We start from the raw sequence: 15045 nt of genomic DNA, 5'->3' as shown, positions 1-15045 counted from the left end.
GTGACCCGACACCGACAGTCATATTCGTCAAATCCTCTTACCCTCCCATGCCAATTTTGGTCTACCCCAACTTAAGGAAGCGATCATGAGAGCACCCAGAAATAGGCGGCTAGATAGATAGATAGATAGATAGATAGATAGATAGATAGATAGATAGATAGATAGATAGATAGATAGATAGATAGATAGATAGATAGATAGATAGATAGATAGATAGATAGATAGAAATGCTCAAAGTGTCAAAAGTTCGCTAAGTAATGCTTCGCATTTAAAAAAATCATGCCTCCGCGTCGTCGCGCTTGGCCCCATCGGCCCCCTTACCGCAGCGCCTGCAGCCTTCGAATAACAAGATATACCCCAAAAAGTGGACGGGGAGATGACCGCCGCCGTAACTCAATTTGTAGAGCATCGGACATGTTATTCGAAGGTTCCAGGTTCGGTCCCTGCCGGCGGCAAGTTATCTTTTCGTCCACTTTACTTTCTTGACACTTATATCATAATTACTACAAATAACATCACGTGTACTGTCCTTGGCATTATTTTCTGTTCTCATTAATATTCTGTCTAACAAAGAAAAACGAGCCCTTAAAATTCCCCTTCTTTCGTTCACTACAGAAGCGCGCAACTACTTTGCGCATCATCCAGTCTCTCCCTTGTGGCGCTTGCACTAATGCCTAATCTTGGGATCTTTACAAGAGCCCTGAACATTGCGCCGACACTGAGCCGCCTAGTTGTACCTTGCACATTTTACTTGGCATTTTCGCACCGATTCTAAGCGGAAGGAGAACCAGCTATGAACTAAGCGCGTTCTATTATAGAGGGTGCCCAGCTAGCTATATCCAGAGTTCGAAAAATATACCGACGCACCCCATGACGACGCGACCAAATGCACGTTGCTGACTACTGCGTGGAGTCATCATCATCGTCGGCTTGACTGCGCCCACTGCGAACATGTTTCGCCAATCAACCCGGTCCTGTGCTCGCTGCGTCCACGTTATCGCCGCAAACTTTGTTAATCTCATGTGCCCACCTAACTTTCTGACTCCCCTCGTGCTCTTGCCTTCTCTTTGAATCCACTCTGTTACTCTTAATGGCAAGCGGTTACATTGCTTTCGCGCTAGGTGAACTGTCCATGCTCACTTCTTGATTTCGGCTAAGGTGTCCTTAACACCAATTTGTTCCCTGACCCACTCTGCTCTCTTCTCGCCTCTTAAGGTTACACCTATCATTTTACTTTCCAGGTGGGTGGAAAAAGGGCACTTGATTTCCCCACCCCCAAACCACACCAGCTCTCCCCCTCCACCCCTACCACGATGCAACGCGGCTTTGCAACCCGAAAGAGATAATCCTGCTGACGCCCATGCCTCCTCGCCTCTTATTTCGTTATGAACGACGTGGAGAATGCCAGCATTGAGCATTGATCCTATAAGGTTTTTGTGTTTTCAGCTATACGCTGCGATCTCCAACTGCGCTGTGGGAAACACGCAAAACGAAGTGGAATCAGTTCATCGCGCACAATAGCCATGCGAGCCAAGGCAGAACGGCTGTGCGACTGAATGACAAAGCAGGTTAGGAGACAATTCACAACTGATATTTCGTTCACATGGACATCTCGAGAGCATATTTCCTCATGACTTCACGTGAACAGGCTCGTGGTGTCACGAAATGGGCCGAAAAACTGGATATGCCAGGAGAGAATAACGAGCTCATTCTTTGTATTTTGAGAGGTTATTTAGGGGTTCCTTAGAAAGCGACAGAGTAGCGATGACAGGGGGGGGGGGGAGGCTGTGCAATGACGGGCAGAATAAGCCATAACTGCTGCGTATGCTTATTGCTACCTGAACCTTTTCTCTGTCCCAACCACTTACTGTAAAACTGTGTGTGGTAAATAAATACAACGCGACTCAACCCCCGCGAGGGAAGCATGTCTTTTGCACGCAGCACATTAGGTAGCATTGCAATAACGGCGCGCTAGCGGGCATGTCACGTGGTATTTATTTGTAATTCGCGGGTATCTGCAGTAAGCAGGAAAACACTTACGATTAATAGATAAGAAGTTAGAAACTTGTAATCAGGCGTTTTGCAAAACCTATCTACAATTTCGTCATTGGAAGTTTTTGCGCGACATCGTTTCTTCGGTAGTTGGTTTATTAATCTTGCTCAATTAAGCAATTAAGTACGCCACAAAATATATTATGGTCTCTCCTATAGATTAGTGAGCAACATGCGTTCGGCGGTGTTATCATAAAGCGTGCCGACATAGTTTTAAACTCTGGCTAAAGTTAGCTGGAGCGCCTCGTATAATACGCGTGTTCCAGTCGCGGCCACATAACTGAAATTAAAATGACTGTAAATAAAAATTATAAGTCAATATGCACTCATAAATTATTCCTTTTAAATATTCAACTGTACAATTTATTGGTTATTCTCAGTTCTCTGGATATAAAAGAAAAAAAGTCCAGTTTTTTCTTTTCTTGTTCTTTTTTTCTGAGATGTCCCTCCGCAGTTATGCTAGTGTTACGTCTCTGTCAACAAACGTTTTTTATCAATATTGCGCCATTGCTTCTGAGTAAAAACTTCTTTCTAGCTTTCAGTATTCAACACTTCGCTTTCTTCTTAGAATAAAACATGGCCTATCTTCAGAAATAAAAAAAAAGGCTAGACGCAAGTACAGGTGCCACAAGATTTTCTGAAGTGACGATTAGCTTTCGCTGGAACGTCGAGGTGACGTGAAGATGCGTCTTTTGTTTTTCTCTCTTTCTTGGCTCACAAGCCCCTTTTATCTGTAAGGGTAATTTGTTTTTTGTTGTTGTTCTTAAAGGGTAGTTTACGCCCTTTAATTCGCAATGTATATAAGGTGCATTAAAGTGCATGGGCGCACCGAACATGCATATACATTTTTCCAATGATGAATGTTAGCTTTAACGATGCTTCAACAATAACCTTTGTGCGTTTACGTTTCCCAGTGTTTTATTGATCAGGGAAGTGAACGTTTGTTATTGCCTACAGAAAGAAGCAGCGGTAATGGATGGCAGGGTCCTTTCATTTCTAGACACAACCTGATGTAGCCAACATACAGCGAAGCCAAGGAAAGCATTGGGGACATTATTTGTAGTCTTTTACTGGCAGTACAACACTTATGATACATACAGGAAGGAATGAAAATTCTGGGTGGAGACCGCACCCACAGCCTTCGAATTACGCATTCGATGCTCTAACGATTCAGCTACACCATAGGTCGTTTCCTCGTTAACCTTGTTGTACATTTCTTTTCGTGTAATCCTTGGAATTTCAATCAGCGCCACTCGCAGCACTGGTGGTGAGCGCGGAACATTCTTTTTTGCCAGGTGGCGTCATGTAACGCCTGAAATTTCATGAGATCTCCGCCACAACGGTCACGAGTGACCAAATGGTAGAGCATCGGACGCGTAATTCGAAAGTTGTGGATTCTTGACCCACCGGCGGCAAGTAGTTTTTTAAATGCGAAGCAATTCTTAGCGAACTTCTGCGACTTCGAGCGTATCTATCTATCTATCTAGCCGCCTACGACTTTGTGCCCTCCTGGCCGTTTCGTTAATAGGATGTACACCAAAATTGGTATGACGTAACGTGACTGTATGACGAACATAAATGACAGGTCATAACATGAAAATCATGAAATGCATGTCATGAACGACATGATTTACATGAAACAGTCCTGGTGCTCTTGCGGCCGTTTCGTTAACTTGATATATACCAAAATTGGTATGGCTTGACAACAGTGTATGGCGAACGAGTTAATATAAAAATCATGGCACGCATGTCATGTAAAGCATGACTTACGTGCCACGCTCATGGTGCGCTGTCGGACGTTTTCCTAGCTTGATATACACCAAAATTGGTATTGCCCTGCGTGACTGTGTGACGAACATAAATAACAGGAGTTCATATGAAAATCATGACACACGTGTCATGTAAAGCATGACTTACGTGCTATGCTCATGGTGTGCTGGCGGACGTTTCGCTGGCTTGATCTACACCAAAATTGATATTGCGCGGCGTGACTGTGTGGCGAACATAACAGGAGTTAACATGAAAATCATGACACGCATTCATGTACAGCATGACTTATGTGCCACGCTCATGGTGCGCTGGCGGCCGTTTCGCTTGCTTGATATACACCAAAATTGGTATCTCGCAACGTGACTGTGTCACGAACATAAATAACAGGAGTTAACATGAAAATCATAACACTCATGTCACGTACAGCATGACTTACGTGCTACGCTCAAAGTGCGCTGGCGCCCGTTTCGCTAGCTTGATATACACCAAAATTGGTATCTCGAGACGTGACTGTGTGACAAACATAAATAACGTGACACGCATGTCATGTGCAGCATGACTTACGTGCCATGCTCATGGTGCGCTCGCGGCCGTTTCGTTAGCTTGATATACACTAAAATTGGCATGGTGTGATGTGACTGTGTGAAGAACATGAATAACTGGTGGTAACATGCAAATCGAGACATGCATGTCATGTAGGGCATGATTCAGACGCCACACTCATGGTGCGCTCGCGGCCGTTTTGTTAACTGGATATATACCAACATTTTATGGCGTGACAGGAGTGCGTGACGTACAATAGCAGGCCACGCATCGTATATATATACCAGAATATACGCTTCATTAGCATGGCATATACCAGATTGTACATGCATGCATTTATGAAAAACATGCGATATATAGTGAACTAGATGTCACGACATGAATGACTTGGTTTGCCTCAAGGACAAACAAGACGACGTATGCCGCTCTTTGCTGGCTGCTTCGCATTACATCGACTCCCACATTGCGTGGGATCTGCCGGGTTTTGTCTCTTCGATTGCACATGTTATTTGCTTAAGTAAATGGGCACGTTGAGCACAAATACTTTTTTTTGTTCACTTTAATTCATTTGCATTTATGTCAAACTTAAAACAGCACTATTAAAAACTATAAATAATGCATTCTGCGTTTACTTTGGCTTCATGAGGTTGTGATATGACATCTAAACATGACATCTAACACAATGTCTTTTGTTGAAAAAACTAAATTACCTGAGCGCAGTGTTTTTTCTGCTCAGTAAAGACAAAGTTCTGCCGCAACTTGACGGCTAGCATAATGTATCCAGCCGAAAGGCGCGCTCACCTTCGCAGCGTGTTTTGCATTCCTCGAGACCGATGAAGCTGTCCCAGTGACCCGAACAGTAACCGTACCCCGTTTTCTTGCAGTGGCCCGCATCCACGTCGCAGTAGTAGCGGTTCTCGACTCCATCGCTGCACCGCTCCGGGCCGAGAGGATCGCGACAGGGGTCTGCGAACGTTTGTAGCGCTTGGCACCTTTGCAAGCTCCACTGCGAAAATGATTCTTCGTCATCACGTACAAACGCCAAGAAACGACCCGCCGTGTTGGAACGCATAGCACAGAACAGCAAAATTTACACGTAAAATAGTAGCAGATTAGTCATAATGCAGTGAGTTGACCAGTCATTTTAAAGCCACTGAAAATGTCCGAGAATTGATTGTATATCCTTTTGAGGCGACAAAGGGGCAGCTGCAATCACTGTTTCAAACAGTACCAAGCCTTTCTAAATGAAAAGCACATACCTGGCGTTGTGGCACTGATAACAATTACTTGTTGTACCAAACGACTTACATAGATTTGTGTTGTTTTTCAGTCTTATTCCTGGATAATCGCAAGGCACGGTCACTGCGAAAGCTGGAAGAGCGGCCTTTCTAGAGCCCGTTCAAAACTCTCTTGGGGAAACTAATACAACTGTACATGCAAGGTAAGCACTACGCCACAAACCATAACTTTTGTGAAGTAGGTAAGCACCCACTATGCGATCATTCGTCTTTCTGCGGATAAGCTAGGTACCCGCTACGCATCTGTAAGGCATTATGTGTACTTTATTGATGCTGCATGTGGCTGATGACGGTGAAGAATTATAGCTGAGCACATTGTGGTGGGTGGAAAGCATTGAACCACACACCCATTGCGCAGTTTTGCACTGTGTCACGCCTAGTTGCTATTTTGCTCTTCAGCAACGCTATATTGCACATGTTAACGCGATTCTTTGCTCGACATGACGCCTATATACGGTCTTTTTGGAAGAGAGTTTCAAACACTAGACTGACTCTGTGGTAGAATACTCGACTGCCACGCAGAGGGTCCAGGTTCAAATCTTGTACAATCCTGGATATTTTTCATTTATTTCATGTTTTCCTATTACGCACCATACTGGTTAAGGACACCGGCGGCGGCAGTGACGGACAACTACCCCACTGCCGTTGTGGTCTGATAAAAGCTTTCGCTGTAAAATTACGGCAGCTTCGCAATAGTGGTGCCAACATCGAAGGAAGAGCGCAGCTGGGAGGCCTTTCTTGTTTCTCTTTATTTTAAGTGCGAAGCATTTCTTAGAGAACCTTTGGTACTTTGAGCATTTCTATCTATCTATCTATCTAGCCGCCTACGTCTCGGTGCTCTCGTGATCGCCTCCTTAACTTGGTGCAGACCGAAATTGGCAGCAGAGGGTAAGAGGGATTGAAGAATATGACTTTCGGGTCATGACATGAATAACGTCAAAATCCTGTCGCGTACGTCGTATATCCCTTTCCTCCAGACACGTGTGGCACCTACTCGTTTACCGCGGGCCGCGGTTTACGCGTATGCGCCACAGGTGATTGACAGCTTATATCTACCCAGAAATGGCGAGAACAGACATTGGTAATTTAAACGTGAGAGCATTAAGAAAAACCGATATGGGCTGCGTTGACCCGACGAATGCAAAGAATCAAAATTAGGATCGCAGCAGGAATCGAACCCAGGCATTCTGCGTGGCTGTCAGCTATACTACGACAGAGCCACGCCAGGTCTAGAAACTGCTTTGAAAAAACACCCTCTGCAGGCGTAATGTCGGTGCAACGTCAGTTGTGGTTTCGGTGCTGACTATCTAACCTTATAACGAAGCAATGACACTACATATCTACTCCTACGATACCGGAATCATGTCAGGTTATGTTCTGTGGTTCCAGTGTTGGCTCCGTTTTTATAGCAGTCCAATAAACATTACGCTTTTATTCCAATGATTCATCAAACTATATTCAAGCGTTGCTCGACCACGGAGGAGTCATTAACGAAAGTTACTTATAATATTGGCATCACTGCATTGTAAAGTGCACATCGTTTCGATAATACTGACGTATTGGCTCTAACGTTAGCGCTGAGGTTACGTCACACCATAAGTTACCCTTTAAACGCTAGTGTTTTCGACGTGCCTAGTAAGCCCACGATATGTGCGCACAAATGCTCCACTTACAAAAACGCGTCGATCCATCTCGTAACACTTGGCTCAAAGCCATAAAATACAGCATAAAGCTGTATTTTATGGCTGACTGCTTCGCATGAAGCCGATTCCCGCAAGGAGTGGCATCTGCCGAATATTTTTTTTTCTGCCTTTCCTGTCTTTCTCTCTGTTTCTCTCTTTCTTCTATCTATTTCTTGCATATGTTTCTTTCTATTTATCTCTCACTCTTTATATTAAGATCTCTTTCTCGCTCCTCCTATCTTTATTTCTCTTTCTTTCCTTTCTTTTTCCCTCTCTGTCTGCCTCTTTGCCTCTCTTTCTTTCTCTTTATTTATTTATTATTTTATTTCTATTTGTGTATTGCTCTCTATTATTTCTGTCTCTTTTTGTGTCTGTTTCTTTCTTCCTCTTTCTGTCTCTTTATCTCTCTCTCTCTCTTTGCCGTTCAGTCTCGCGCTCTCTTTTTTTCCTATCTTTTTATTGTGTCTGTTATTCTCGCTTTCTCTCTCTCTTGTTATGTATTTCCCATTCTTTATATCCTTTTATTTCTTTATTCCCTTTATTTCTCTCTATTTTGATCTTCGTCTTTCTTTCTGTCACTTTCTTTCTATCTCTCTCTATTTCTATCGTTCTTTCTCTATCTCTTTTTCACGTGCTCGTTTTCGTTTAACACTCGCACCTGCTGTAAACGGTAGTGGGGCTTTCCCAACGCCTACGCCGCATACCCACCTCAGGAGTTTTGCACGACGGAGCACAAGTTACGGATAGCTCAAACAGCCTCGATGTAAAGCGAATGAAGAGAGCGCGTGCCGGTGCATGATGATGATAGTTTTTTACGACGGAGCACAAGTTACCGACAGCCTAGGCAGCTTCGCTGTTATGATGAAGTGTCGGTGTTACGGTCCGTTTTCATGCTCTTAGTGTGACATAAACCTTTCTCGCTTGATTGAAAGAAAAAGCAGGTACTTACTTTGGAATTCGTCGATGCATTCTTGGTACGTTACGAAGTTGTTTTGGTTGCCGTCGCAGCCACTGTAGGTGAACAATTAGCAAAAGCCGGAAGTGACATTGAAGTAGAAACGCTGGATCTTTTCGTCGCACCTGCCTTCTTCCGGTGTAATCTTGCATTTTGCTAGAGAACAAGCAGAGTACGAATGAATTATTACCTAATTCTTGCCCGGTCAGATCTAGAGGGTGTTTTTTAGACAATACGGATTTTTTATCAAAATGGCATGACAGTCGGGTCCCTGTCGTCTTCGCAGACCAACCCTACGCCGCGGCGGAAAAACTTTGCCGCACCTAAAGTTACACTGAAATGAGTAATTAACAAAAAAAATGTTTCATTAGCCTTTTTATTTTTAACTTTAGGGTCGTCGTTTATATTGAAAGGTTGTAGGACGTGCCAATTTATGACATGCCCATTTTTTGAAGTGGCGAAAAACGCACCTATTTTGAGATATTAATAATCGAAATTGAAGGCCCCGATGTAGGCGAAACCGAAACTGAGCGCACCGGGCGCGAAGGAAATCCGTATTCTCTGTTATGTCAGACCGAATAATCACGTGACAATTTTTGAAAAAAAGGCGCTTCGCAGCAGAACATGATCAGGTAAAACGGCAAGCCGTCTCAAATACCCAATTGGTCCGCTTATTCTTTGTGTTTGGTGTGTAGTGTTTATCTGTTTATTTGTGAAACACGAAAGAAACGCAAAGAACTCGTTCACTTGTGAGCCAGAAGTAGCTCCGCATTGGCTTCCGCCTAGCTTTAGGCTGTGCAGTGAAAGAGAAAGTGCACATGGTGGTTTTCTTGGGTAAAGCGCGGAAGGAACTGATAGATAAGCACTACACACCAAACGCAAAGAATAAGAGGTCCATCTGGGCATTTGAGAAGACTTGCTTTTATTCCTGACCCTTATCCGCTGCGATGCACTTTTTTTTTTTCAAAAATTGTCACGTGACCTTCCTGTCTGATGTAACAGCGATGACGGATTTCCCGCGCGCCTAGTGGGCTCAGTTTCGGTTTCGCGAAGATGGGGTCCTTGAATTTCGGTGATTATTATATGAGGTTTCGTGCGTTTTTGGCAATTTTTAAGTAATGGGCATGTCATAAATTGCCACGTCCTACAACTCTACCAACTAAACAACAGCCCTAAAGTTAATCATTAAAAAGTTATTTGAAGAAATTGTGTTAATTACTCATTTGAATGTAGCTTTAGGTGCGGCAAAGTTTTTCCGCTTCGGCGTAGAGTTCGTTTGCGAAGACGACAAGGGCCTGACTGTCACAGCATTCTTATCAAAAAAATATGTATTGTTAAAATAGAAACACCATCTATAGGGCCCCTCGTAGCAGTAGTGAGATTAGAAAAGCAGTGAATGATGAAAGGATAGTGACCGAGAGGGCCGACCAAGGGGCGGCTCTGTTATGGAACCAGGGTTATATAACCACCAATATCAGAGTCTTCCCAAGTATTTTCAAGGATAGTTTTGTTTAACGAAAAAAAAAAACGCGGAAAGGAAGGCTCAGCAGGCTACTGTTGCTAGTGGCAGTGGACACGCTGGTACTAATGTACGCACTCCCTACTGCCAAGAGATATTCTGAGCAATGTACAGCCGAAAGCGGAAGTATACGTTGGTCAAACGACACCACTATGCTCTGTGACGGCGTGTCGCCCAACTTCAAGACATGCGCACTGCGCTTACGCCTTTTGATTTTATACTGCCAGTGTTATGATCGGCCTGCCTGGCTTGGCGCCGCTTTGACTCATGAGACGTTGCGGCTAAGGCTACCCTGATTTCTTCCGGGTCAGCGGTTCCAGAGATGCCCCAAGAGCGGCGACAACACGAAAGTCGTTCGTCTAAAATTCTCAGGTTGTCTGCGCCCCTCGTAAAACCCTTTGGGCACGCCTGACCGACTGACAGATTGGGAAGAGTTGTTGGCCGTCGAGGCGGCTGGCTTTGTCGTCAAGGTGCCCCGGACAAAGGACCCAGCGTCCGGGAACCGTCTTCGGATGCATTTCCCACGTTCTCCGTGGCGCCTTGTTGCCGCTGTTTCCACAGTTCGTGGTCTGCCTCGCGCATAACCATCATTGCAACAGACTGCGAAATTGACTTCCACGTAAGACTCAACGTCTTCGTGCTGTGCCGTGTAGTGCGCGGTGGGCAGTGTTTTTCCCTCGCCATGGGACGAACTGGATGTGCCTCTTTCTCCTTTCGTGGGTTGGGAAGGAGGCGGCGTTTCACCTTCCCCTTTTGGGGGCGGAGATGAAGATGGAAATTTTCATTGGACTGTCCTGGCCTCCATTGTTTTTTCCTACAGGGAACCCTGGGAAGGCCAGGACATAAAATGCGAGCGCCGATGCGCTCCCGACGAGCTCTCACAAGTTCTCTCAAGCTCTCACGAGCTCCGAGAGCTTCCATGATGCTAACCCCATCATGTAGCAACACGCTACCTGTAAATAAACGTTGCTGTTAACAGCTCCGGGCTCCTCTCCTCGACATCTCCCCGGGACTCTGGCTGGCTCCGGTCATCTGGGCAGAACCCCGACTACATCAACTGGATGGCAGCGGTGGGATGCTGCTGACAACTGGAACTCATCAACTGGTTAGCAGCAACGGGATGACCCATGCTTGACTCGGGCCTCAACGATATGGTGAGTGCTTGACTTTCTTTGAGTTTTGCCAGGTTTTAGCTTTTGAAGTTTTCTAAATCTGTGTGTAATCTTCTGTGCGTATAGGCTTCGTTGTACCGCTACCATACGTCACAGCTATTCACCATTTTAGCTTTCATGTTCTAAAACTGGCAGTGTTTTTACCGTGCGTCTAGGCTTCGCTTGTTCGCTACCTAACGTCACGGCGGGTAGAAAGTCCTCACTCGTGAAGACCATGGAGTTGGTAAAGAAGCTAGAGAGACCAGACCTCTTACTACTGTGTGAAGAGCTGGGAATTAAGGTTGGGAGAGAAGAGAGAGAGTCACAGCTGATTAAGGCTATTCAGGAATGCGGGGCGGAGGATGATGAAATTGAGGAGTGCTGGGAGGAAGTTGAGAAGAACAAAAGATGGGCTGAAGAAGACAGGATAAATGAGAAAAGGCGATTGGCTTTAGCACTTTATCAGGCATCAAGTAACCCGAATAACAAGATAGCACCCTCAAATAAGAAAAAGAAAGGCAGTCCTGCTAAGTCCACGTCTACAGTGAGCCACTCAGAAGATCTAAAGAAAAAAAAGGCGTTTAAGGCTAGGAAGCCGGTTGTATGCCACCGTTGCAAAGAGCTAGGTCACATCGCAATCGGCTGCCGCAAGCCTAGGAGTGCTCTCTGTGTTGGGGACAGCAGCGACAATGATCTGGAACAATTGAAACCCCCCATTCAGGAATTAGTTAAGGAAAACGTACCGCGGGACTTTGCCGCAACGTTTGATAGTGTACATCCGTACCCTTTGACAAATGAGGTGACCACAGGGAAACGCCCGTGTGCATGGCAAGCAGTTGAAAATGAAAGTGTGTGTTTGCCATTAGCCCGCGTTGAGAGTGAGGGACCGTTCAGACTGCTCGCCACGAAAACTTTGGTGTCCCAAAACCTGCCCGAGCATTATCCCTCTCAGAATGACGTGGATATGCTTTCGAAAGGCCTTTGTTTTGGTGACGAATTGGCGGCAGCTATGACGGATTCGATGGCCTGTGAGTCTGCTCATGAGGTTCCGGAAGCAGAAAGCGCTAATGAAGCAGACTGTAAAAGTTCAGATGATGAGGCGCTTAGCTTACCACGAGAGGAAGAGGCGCTCAACATAGCGCGAGGTGATGAAGCGCTTAGATTAGCGCGAGGTGATGACTCTCATCAAGGAGAGACATCTGATGGCGAGCCGGCTGGTTTAGCAAGTGTCGATTGTGGCGTTGTTTCTGAAGAGCAGACAGCTAGAAATAACGCCGAGGATAAGCCAGTTGAGCCGCCTGGAGTTTTGAGCAATGTACTTCCGAGTATTATTGCCGAGTCGGTGAGCGTTCCTTGCCGCCCTGAAAGAGAAAGGCGCCAGCGAAAACTTCGGAGAACGGGGAAAGGTCCAAGTTGCCTCGAGCGGAGGCTGGAAACCCCGAAAAGGTTCTCTAAAAGTCAAAAGTTGCGGGTCTCGCACAAATCGAGATTAGGCGTAAAGCGTGTCGCGAGGGCCAAGAAAAAGAGACGCCGAAGTAGTCGCCTGGTTTCATCATCTTTGGTGAAGGCTAAACGGTGGAGCAAAGCGAGGTGGTGCGTACGCGACTGTAACGACAAAGGTGCACCCCCAAGTTTGCGAGAGGGTGACCGCTGTTCGGGGAGGCCCACAATGAGGAAGCTTAAGCGTCTGGGTGCGTCTTTGTCGGAGTTCGGGGACCGCGGAACAAAGGTCACCGCCACTGTGTGCTTCGGACAGGTTGGCTTTTTGTCCCTCCGTCGCGATCTGGCCCATCGACAACTGTGGTATGCGCGTCCCCCCAGAGCACGTCTGAAAGGGTGCCGCATTAATTTACGCAGTGTCACGAAGGATACTAAGAATTTGTCGTGTATCCAGTTTTATTATTGTTTTGTTTAGCTGTCTAACGTTTGCATGTCTGCCGATGAGCAAGGACTGTGTCGATTTTTGAGTTTTATTTTCCTCCTCATCTTAACTGCAGACATTGAGACATTTGTTAAACTGCTTGTTTGCTTACATTTTGCAAAAGCTAGCACCCGAGCAGAGGGTTTTGCGCTGATTTTAACAGAGAAGTAGGCTGAAGGTAAAAGCCTCTGTTTAAACCGTCTGTTTTTGCAGTGTAGTGTAGGTTTTTGCTTTTGTTGATTTTATTTTATCCGCATAATGTTCGAACAGTGTAAGGCTACCAAGAATTTCTCTTGTATCCAGTTTTGAATTGTTTTGCTTTTAATGTTCGCGTGTCTGCAGATGAGCAAGGAATATGTCGATTTTTGTAACTTTTATTTTCTTCCTCATGATAACTGCAGACATTAAGATACTTGTTGAACTGAGTGTTTGCTTACATTTAGCGAAACCTAACACCCGAGTAGAGGGTTTTGCGCAAGTTGATTTTTAACAGAGAAGTAGGTTGAGGGTAAAAGCCTCTGTATAAACCTTGTGTAAATAGACCGATCTCACCGCGAGTTTTACTACGCCACCGCTGCCGCAGTGCATGCCGGTACTTGTAGTACTCGGTACGTTCAGCTGCCTACAGTTGGTGCATTGGCGAGCTGCATTAACGAGCTTTAGCGGCCTTATTTGGAAGAATTGCGATGGTTGGGTTGACGTGCTGTGTACAGGAATGCTACAACAGGAGCCTGAAGCAAAATGACTCGGATTTCGCGTGTTCTCAAAGGATTTCAAGCTCCGACAGGAATGTGTGCGACAGTCAACGAAGTCGGACAGAGAGGCCACTACCGCGCACTTTCTTGTTCAACGTGTTTTTGCACTCCCTGTGCATGATGCATCGTGGTTTAGCAGTGCCCTATTGCGTCATAACAACCTTGCTGCGCGAACGATGGACCGATCAGCGACAGCAAAAGTTCATATAACGCGAGCTGGATCCCCTTGCCGGGCCGATCGCCGCGCCAGCGGCGACAGGTTGGATACAACGTCCTTTCCGGGCTCAACAGATATCGCTTTAATATATAGGAAGACCTAAACCGACCTCTCACCAAATGCGATGACGACTGTCAAGCGTCTAGCATGAACGAGACCTGTGATACAAGCCAAGATTATAACTGCATGCTGTGTACAGCTCGCGCCGTGGAGCGCACGGCGAAAACTCGGCCGTGCCGGTATCGCAGCCAACTCCGCCGCCGGGATTTCCCTGTTCCTTTCAATATGCGATATTATTGTGAACGCATAGTAAAGCGGGCAACAGCGGTAGCAAAGCTGGACTTCTTTATGTGCGCAGGCTATTAACCGTACACTGCCGTTTCGAAGCGGTAGGCCTAGCGACGATACCGGCGCCGAGCCACCGGCTGAGGCCGCCGCCGCTAGCCGGAGCGAGCTACTGCTTATCCGCCGCATTGCGTGTGCCGCCAAAATCTCTTACTGACTCATCCATCCCTTGTACAGCAGGAAATATTATGCCATTCACGAGATTTTCGTGATGTTAACCTTCGCCAAACGGCATGAGCCGCCAGTCACTGTTCAGCGGACGCGCCTCTAACCTGCTTCACGGCGACCGTTTTATCTTCATTCACGTTTAACTTATTACTGTGATCGAAGTCCTGCGTTGACAACACAGTCTACATGAAAAGTGTCGCTTCGATAAAAAAAAAGCGCAATAAGCTTCTTTTTTTGGTCCCCTTCGGCTTTTTTTTTTCTCCTGTTGTCGTATAGCGGAGAGCTCTGCGCAGTTTGGGCAAGTTATTTTCTGGATACTGTAGCTTGTGTCGCTTGCGTTCACTGAGAAGACATTTGCTCTCATGACGACGGGAACGTGATTTCTCTTTTTATATTAATAATATTTATTCAGCAAAACGAGGCAAGGTCATCAACCCGACGAGACCATCTCGTCACACGTAAGCACTATTAACTGTTCTTTTTTTCTTTTAGCGCTAGGATGCAGTTAACCTGAAATAAAATAACATACGTTGGATGTGCGGACACAGTTTTCCACCGCGTTCAATCGTCTTGCGTGTCGAGGATTGGTGCAAAACGCCAATATACCCGAAACACGCAGCAAGCAGGCGCACCAGCAGCGCTCCGAGAACTACAACTAAGATGGCGACA

Source organism: Rhipicephalus sanguineus, chromosome 1, assembly GCF_013339695.2.
Source record: "Rhipicephalus sanguineus isolate Rsan-2018 chromosome 1, BIME_Rsan_1.4, whole genome shotgun sequence".
Lineage (NCBI taxonomy): Eukaryota > Metazoa > Arthropoda > Arachnida > Ixodida > Ixodidae > Rhipicephalus > Rhipicephalus sanguineus.
This window is presented reverse-complemented; position numbering follows the sequence as displayed.